The sequence below is a fragment of the Myotis brandtii genome, unplaced genomic scaffold, assembly GCF_000412655.1.
Source record: "Myotis brandtii unplaced genomic scaffold, ASM41265v1 scaffold48, whole genome shotgun sequence".
Lineage (NCBI taxonomy): Eukaryota > Metazoa > Chordata > Mammalia > Chiroptera > Vespertilionidae > Myotis > Myotis brandtii.
In genome coordinates, this window is record NW_005368341.1 from 6,992,775 (window position 1) to 7,001,723 (window position 8,949).

Genomic DNA, 8,949 nt, shown 5'->3' on the forward strand with positions numbered 1-8,949 from the left:
TCTTTGTTTGGGGTTTGGAGGTGCCCAGATGAGGTGCAGCTGTGAAGCAATGCAGGCTGCTGACGAGCCTTAGGCCTTCTTTTGGAAGCTCTGGGGTTCTTTGACCCAGTTGCAGTTTGTTAGGTTTTAGATTGCAAAGGGCCAGGCCATTCATATGCAAAAGCCTCTGAGCACAGCTTGGGTGGGGCGGGGTCTCAGGGAATCACGGGGTGGTGCAAACAACAATGGTTGCCCATCAGCCCTGCCCGATAGGTCCCTGGGTCTCTGTGTCCCGCAGCCTGGTGCAGGAACAATTAATGCTGCAAGCACCTCTGAGAGAAAGTTGCCCTCATGTTCTGGCCCGATGCCAGACAGTCCAGTTTCTCCCCGTATGAGTCTGGGTCCCTAGAGTCTTGCCCAGAACTGGAATTCAGTTCAATCGGGAGGGAGATACAAACTCCCAATTGAAAAAGACCACAGTGTACCCAGTTGCCAGCCCATTTCGCGTGCCTCCATACCTCCGCTCCTCTGCACCTCTGCACCTCCTACCAGTCTAGATGTGCTTTTCTCTTTCCCTCTAGTTGTCGGACTTCCACTCAGCCAGCCTTCCCGTGGTTCTGGATGATATCCATTTTGTCTTTTAGTTGTAGTTTTGATGTGGTTGTGCGAGGCAGCTAGTTCAAGTGTTTACCTATGCCGCCATCTTCCCACCTAATTTGTTAATACCACACTTTAAAAATCATTTCCTAATTGATAGGAAAGATAACACAAAGTTGGAAGAAAAGTTAGGAAAAAGTTAGTAAAACCTAGAATAGGAGAGATATATTCTCATCAAAGTCATACAGAAAAAGATAGACATTAATGATTATATGAAATACAAAAAAAGTATGGTATATAATACCATAAACTAAGACAAAAACAAAAGACAAATAACATATTTGCAAACAAAGCTAAAGGATTATATCCATTATATATGAAAGAAAACCAAAAACTGATAAGGAAAAAAACTCCAATAAAAAAAAATGAGTAAAGATATGAATAAGCAATTCAGAGAATTGAAGAACCAAAAGGACCAACAAGTACATCAAAAGATGATCAGCTTTACAAGTAGTTAGGAAAATGCAGAATTAATAAGAAACAAATTTTATACATATTTTATTGTCAAAGAAAAGCATCAGATAACATCAGTTTATAAGGGAAAGTTACTCTCAGATATTAATGATAGCAATAATAATTGTATCAACATCTCTGAAAAATAATCTGGCATTATTAAAATTAAAACAATATATATTATATACAAGACTAGAGGCCCGGCGCACAAAACTCGTGTATGGGTAGGGTCCCTAGGCCTGGCCTGCTATTAGGGCTGATCTTCCCCAGCTGCCGGCAGCCAGCCCCGCCCCCTGCTGCTGCGGCCACAGTTGCCCTCTGTGTGTGGAGCGACTGGTGGGGCTAGCGGCACCCCAGCACCGCTAGCATCAGCCACCACCCACCCTCGGTTCCTGGTACCCCATAAGGCGATTGGAGCCTGCCAGCCAGGGGGAGGGACCAAGAGGTTGGCTGTTCCTACCCACTTGCCGGCCCCATCCCCCCCTCGCCACTGGTCGCTCTATGTGGGGCGACTGGCAGAGGACTGGGGCCCTGGCAGATGTGCCACCGCCCTCCCCCCTCCCCCCGGTTTCCCATTGCCTATTGGGCGACTGGAGCCTGCCAGCCAGGGGGAGGGACCGAAAGGTTGGCCAGCAGGCCCCAATCAGGCTGGGGGCAGCTCCTGCATTGAGCATCTGCGCCCTGGTGGTCAGTGCACGTCACAGCTGACTGGTCGTTCTGCCACCTGGTCGATTTGCATATTATGCTTTTATATATATAGATATTCGCTGCAATCTTGTTCACAGTAAAAGACTAGAGACAACCAAATGTCCAAAATGAACAGATATGCTTTCAGATATCTACTGCTACAGAACAAACGACCCCAAACTTAGTGCCTCAAAACAATATTATTTCTCAAAATTCTGTAGGTTGGTTGGATGGTTTCTTTGCTGCTTTCACCTCTGGTTCCTCTGCAGGTACATTGAGCTAAAGGATCAGCTGAGTGAGTAGGTCCAAGACAGCCCACTTTCATGTCTGCTAGTTGACACTAACTGTCAACAGAGGCATACTTGGTTCTCTTCCAAAAGACCTTGTCCTCTTACAGGCCAGACCAGCTTCTTTACATGGCAGTTGCAGGAGAGCATTCCTTGAAGGCCTTTTAAGGACCAAGCTCCAGAACTCATATATATCATTTCCACCATATTTATTGGTCAAAGCAAATCACAAGGCCAGCCAAGACTCAGGAAATGGAGAAATAGATTCCACCTCTATCTAGGAGAAGCAGCAAAATCACATTGCAAAGGGGACTGCACACCAGGATGGGAGGAATTTAAGGTCATTACTCAATCTACTACAGGTCAGGAGGGTTTGTGTGTATGTGTCTGTGTCTGTCGGGATGTATACACACATATGTGCATGCACACAATGAAATACAATATAGTTGTTAAAAACCAAAATGTAGAACATTTACTATAGTGTGCTATCATTTGTGTCTGGGGAAGTTATGTATATATTTCATCATATATATGCATGTTTATAAATCCTTGGTAATATAATTAAAAATTAACTCATGAAATACTGAGCCATGCAAAATAGTCAGCATGCTGGCTGAAGATGCAGGACACTGAGGGCAAGTTAGGAAGGCCAGCAGAGGTCTGAGCCAACTGGCCCACAGCCAAGAATAATGGGATGCTGAGTGGGGATAGGGAGTTGCAAGGAGTTGTGGACCCACAAAGAGACATAGCCAGCAAACCCAGCAGTCAATTATGCAGGGCAGGAGAGGAAGATACAGGGTGGTCTACATGGCAGGGAGAATGATAACACAATGAGCGAGTAAGTAAAACCATATTGAGCTTAATGTGAAGCCACATTTCTTACTGCCAGAGAAGGCATTTATAAATATGGAAAGGAGGTGGACTAGAAAGAAGCCTGGGGAACTGGACTGGAATTGGAAGTATAGAAACATAACTTACAGTTTTATAATATGTACAGGCATAGGAATAATTATGAATGTATGTGAGAGTGTGTATATATATATATATATATATATATATATACACACACACACACACATACATACACATACTCATACATTTCCTACTTCCTATAGGCTGGGGTGGGGAACGCCTGGCCCATGAAATCATTTGGTCTGATCCTGCCAAGGCATTGGGGGTGAGTTAATTAAATGTTTGACCAAATATAGCAGGCTAATTTTAAAGTTGATAATTTTCTATGGCCCAAGAATGATGTTATAAATATCCAAATGGCCCTTGGCAGAAAAAAGGTTCCCCACTCCTGCACAAGGAATGACACCTCTGTAGCAATGAGCACACTAAGCCCCTAATCTTTGTTTTTAAATACCATCTTTTACAAAGATAAACAACAACAACAATCAAACAGGGCTCCTTGGAAAAATGGCTGATTCCAGGACTAGACCAGACAAAGTACAAGATGAACCAGGAACAGCATGTTCTGCCAGAAATGCACAATGAATGAGATGGGCACATGATAAACAGGCATAGGTGCCAGCTTGCAGAGGTTTCCAGTGACTAAATCAGGGACAATGTAAACAGCAAAATAAATAATAACAGTAATAAATCACAACACACTAAATAAAATTGAAAACCATGAGTCCTTGCTGATTTAATAAACAAATAAATACGTAAATGGGAGAAAGGAAAGTTCTACCTTACCAAAAAAATACCAATACATGTAAAAGGAATAATATAAATAGAGAATTATCATTTGGAAATTATCATAAAAGTGGTGAATTAGGGTAGGAGTCATCACTGACACTCCCACTAAGGCTAGTAAGCATAAGTTTGATGAGAAAAGGATGATAGCATAATTTTGGACTACCTCTCCACAAATACTGATCAAATATGAAAGTACACCACATGACCAAGGTATTAATCACCAGTAGTGGTATGGTTTGACACAGTATGCCTCTGTATTAGATGCACTGAAAAGGGCACAACCCCATTTCTGTGGTATTCATACCAGGAATGCAGGACCTGATTGAAGTCATGAGGAAATATCACATGGACCTAGATTGAGGGTTATCCTACAAAATGTAGGGCCTGTACTTTCTCAAACTTTCAAGGAAAAAAGCAGCTGAAGAAGTCTGAAGAGATATAACTAAATACAACATATACCAGTATTCCTGAGAAGGATCCTGGACCAGAAAAGAAAGAGATATTGTTGGGATAGTCATGAATTATGAATTGGATTAGATAGTAGTGTTGGACCAATGCTCATTTTCTAATTTGGAGAGTTAAATGCTGCCTATATAAGATTACCTTGTTTCTGAGATATAGGCACTGTAGAGATTATGGGTGATGGAATGAACATGTTTGCAGCTTGCTCTAAAAGATTCAGAAAAAAATATGATAATGGGTATGTATTTACACACGTATGTAATATACATATGGAGACAAAGAGAAGAGCAAGAGAGAGAGAGAGCAGGTGATGGAACAAATGCAGTAAAAAAATTAACAATGGTAGAATCTGAGTGAAGGAGTACTTTGTACTGTTTTGGAATCTTTTCTGAAAGTTTGAAATTATTTCAAAATAATAAAATGTGAAATAAAGATGTAATATAGAATATCTAGTGCTAGAACAAACAATAATCATTATTGTCTGAGGCCATGACAGAGTGAAAACCCTGTTTAATATGTTTATTTACGTACCTTCCTTTATGTATCTGAGGCGATACATTAATAAGGAGGGCAATGTTTTTATGTCTATTTATAGAAGAGCATCTCAATGTTTTCTCTTCATGGACTTTAAACAGCAATTTTACAGTTCAATGAGGAAAGGAATCTTGACTTATTCATCTTTGTGGTCTCAGCACCTAACACATTATAATTTAATCATTGTTCTGTCTTTGAACAGTAATTCTACACACAACATTGTTCCAATCAGAAAAATACAGTGATCTGGTTATCAAGGACTCTGCTACAATGGGAGGGAGAAACTGCCTATGTCAAATTAAAATATGTATATCAGACTGAGCATAGAAAAATATCAAGGATTACCTTTCTTAGAAACTTAGAGGAGGAATAATTATTTGCCCTACAGTCCTAAAACAGAAGAGTGTGTAACCAGTAACAAAAGGTCTTAGCCTAAAGAATGGCAAACTGTTGAGTTTTGGGTAAAAAAAATAAAAAAAAATAACAATTTTAGAATACATATGGGGCTTTTGGTGAAAAGAGTTGACAGTGGAAGACCATCCTTAAAAAATGTGAGAGGGTCTGAAAAATTATTAAAATGAAACATATGAAATTGCTAATAAAGCATTATCTTAATAGATGAGTATGATCATTTATAAATGTGAAAGAATATATTTTCATTACAGAAACAGAAACTCTCCAAGGCATTTAGATAGATGTCAAAATTAAACTAAAAAAAAAAAAATTACAGCTAAATAGACTTCATATACCTCAATACTCTGTCCTTCCTAAAGAACACACACATTTTTTTTTAATACATGTTATAGACCCTGGATCTCCTTGCTGAATTAGAAAAAAGGAGTTATGTATGCCTGAAGACTGGTTATGGTTAACCATAATAAACTTCAGAAGTAACTTTTCAAAGGCTTAAACAACTGAAAATTACATTTTGATAACAATTCATCTGCTTTAGAAAAAAAAAGTTACCAATATCTCATAAAAGTAGAATTACTCAATTTAAAGCATTATTAGGGAACTTAAAAACTGTTATAACTATATTACAACTTCTTCCCCATAAGGAGAAACTGTAAGGTCAAATCTTTTCTAGCATATTATAAATAAAACAAAATTTAGCATTACTGTTAACCAGAATCTGTATGGCTTGGGGTTTTTTGGTACAGTTTTTAAATGGAGATAAATATACTTCTTAGAACTGTTCTAAGAATGAAATGAGATAATGTATATAAAGGACTTAGCATGGTGGCTAGCAAGAATTAAGCACATAATAGTATTTATTGTGTTTCTTCTTTTTAAAAAAAAATATACTTTTACTGATGTTAGAGAGGGAGAGGAAGAAAGATAAAAACACCAATGATGAGAGAGAATCATCCATCAGCTGCCTCGTGCACACTCCCTACTGGGCATGGAGCTCACAACCTGTGCCCTCACTGGGAATCTAACAGTGACCTCCTGGTTCATAGATCAATGCTCAACCATTGAGCCACACTCGCCAGGCAATTGTGTTTATTATAGCAAGGATGTGAAACAACCCTGAAAATACAGTCAAGTGACTTAAAAACCTATTAGAGAAATCTGTAAAGGCAGGTGGATAGACTCATAGTTAAATATCTAAATTTGGCAAATTCAGTGAGGAAAGCAATCTGAACCTATTTATCCTTGTAGTCCCAGGATCTAACACAGTGCCTGGCACACACAGTAGGTATTCAATAAAGGTTTACTGAAATGAAGTGAGTATGAAGTTATCTGGAAAGGGGAAAAAAAGAGGTAGTCTGAGGTTGTCTGAAAAATAAACAGTACAAAAATTACTATGCCCTAAGCAAGTCACTTTGAGAAAGAAAATAAAATACCTAAGCATTTTCAGAACCATGCATAAAAATTCACCTCAGACTGGTCTTTTTAATAATAACTGAGCCACTCTCAAATCTGTTTTGGCAAATGTGTCACATAAAAAGTCTAATATTAGAGAGTATTTTTAAATTTCATCTAAAAAAAAAAATGTTGTGCACATCCTGAAAGATGGAAAATGTACCCAAAGCATTGAGAAATCTTTTCTAACTTTCAGTCAAGGAGAATCAGATAAGTTTAATTCATAGCTCTTCCATCTATATATACATGAAAATTAGCTTAAACTTTTAACTACAACTAAGTTGTAAACACACATATTTCACAAGTTCAAGTGCACACACCAGAAAAGAAAATCAATTATTCCAAAAGTGGGCAGTACTAAAGAAGTATAAAAGAGTATCTAACAAAACTCTCCCATGTCTCAGCAGTCACCTGTTAGAGCCCACACTTAGGCACAGTCTACTCAAGGTTTTGGAAACCCTTGGTATTGAAGACTCAAAAGTTCTCAGTGCAGTGGGCAAGGAAAAAAGTGTAATATGAAAATACAGTCCTATCTTCCGTACCTTTCGTCCAAGAATAATAGGGCTCAATAGGCTTTTTTTAAAAAAGACCTTTCCAAGTTACTGTCTACCACCTCACTACAGCACCACTCTTTTATTTTTCAACGTGTGTATGCGCCCTGACCTGATGCCTGCGACCCTTCGGCACACTGGACAACGCTTCAACCAACGGAGCCACACGGACCAGGGCAGCACCACACTCTTCTTGTTTGGAAACTGACGGACTTTATGAAGGGCACACTTAATAATACACTCAGCTTCATACAGCGCTCGGGTCCTGAACCGGGTCAGTAAAGTACATTTCCAGAGAGACAGCTGGAGCTGCATCTCCTGAGCCTACTTCAAACTAAAATCTGTGAACAGTCTCAAGTTACAAATCAAATAACAGTCCCAAATCAACTGCATGAAGGTTTTGAAGAGAAACAAAAAAATCATCATTAGACACATCTTCCTTTAACAAAATGACAATGTTTTCAGAAACAAACAAGAAACAATGCTAACAGGCAATGTTACAGAAGTTTACAGAATAACAAAAAATCTGCAACACAGAGTAAAATTATTCTTAAATTATCATTTGCTTCCAATGGTGCCTTGAAAAGTATCAAATGCATGAAGGCATGTAAGAGCTATTGTCCAGTCACTGACAGCATTAAAATTATTTTAAAATCTAATTTCTGCAGTGGCAATTTAAAAAGCCAATCAAATTTTAATGAGAAAAAATGCCTAGTCCAAAATCTGGAAATACAGTTATTTTTTTTTTTTAACTAAGAAGCAGGGAGGTCATAGCACCAAGGTGTGTAACATCTGTAGGTGGTTGATCCAAACGAGTAAAAATTTTAAAAAGGGCCTCTCTGGAATTAAAGATGTAAAATAATATCTTACCAAATATAATCTGATACAAATCCTTAAAAATCACTTCAGTGGGATTTTTGTTTTTTTACCACTAAGGAAACAAAACCTTCCAATCGATTTTCACATCATTCATACACTTTGTAAATTAAGAACTAAATTCCAAAACACATTTGAAACATCAGACTTTCGTTTTCACATCCATTTATCAGATTTACTCTTAAAGCCCTTGTGGACGGGGTCTTTATTTCAATACAAGGTTGTTCAATATTCCATTCCGCGGGAACGGAGCTTGCGAGACTAATTCTCCAAACCTCCTCGGGGGATGGTTCATTACGGCTCTCGTTCCAATTTCCCGAACTCAAAGCAGCCACGGGGAGCACACGGCTTAGAGGAAGGGAGAGGAAGGAGGGTCCAGGAAAGGGGCCCATTCTTTTGTTTTGGTGGCAAAAGCTCCAAAAATGAAAGTCACACGAGCCATCTGCACCGATCCCCACCCATCGCAGCCCTCCCTGCACCGCACTTCCATCCCTCCGCCCGAGACTCCGGCCCGCGAAGACCCGCAGCCTTTCCACGTCTCAAAGGATGGGCGGGGGAGGCCGTGAAGACTGGGGTGCAGGAAGGAAAAGAGGGGGGACACCGATCCTTTGAGGACAGGGACCAGGAGGGGCATCCAGAACGGGGAGGATGGGACGCGCCGCGGAGGCTGGCTCATTCACCGGGAGAAGAGCGCCGCGGGGCCGACGGAGGAGCGGCGACGGGCGGGCAGCCCTCCGCGAGAGCAGGGAGGCAGGCACGTTCGTTGGAAGCCGGGGAGGGCGTGAACCGGACAGCGCGGAACCAGGAGCCCCCAATGGGTTGCGTGAGCCTCAAACAGACCCGTACGACGAAGCGGAGACTTACGGTTATTTCCCGGGCCGAGGGTGAGGGTCGGC

General features: G+C 40.3%; 1 protein-coding gene across 1 annotated transcript in view; it reads right to left on the reverse strand.

Moving 5' to 3' along the window:
- Window positions 1–8,943, reverse strand: part of ANKIB1 (ankyrin repeat and IBR domain containing 1) — a 120,676-nt gene extending 111,733 nt beyond the window's left edge. The window contains exon 1 of the mRNA XM_005876095.2: window positions 8,918–8,943. The gene's annotated coding sequence lies outside the window, so the exon portion shown is untranslated. The remainder of the gene's footprint in view (window positions 1–8,917) is intronic.
- Window positions 8,944–8,949: the final 6 nt, after the last annotated feature.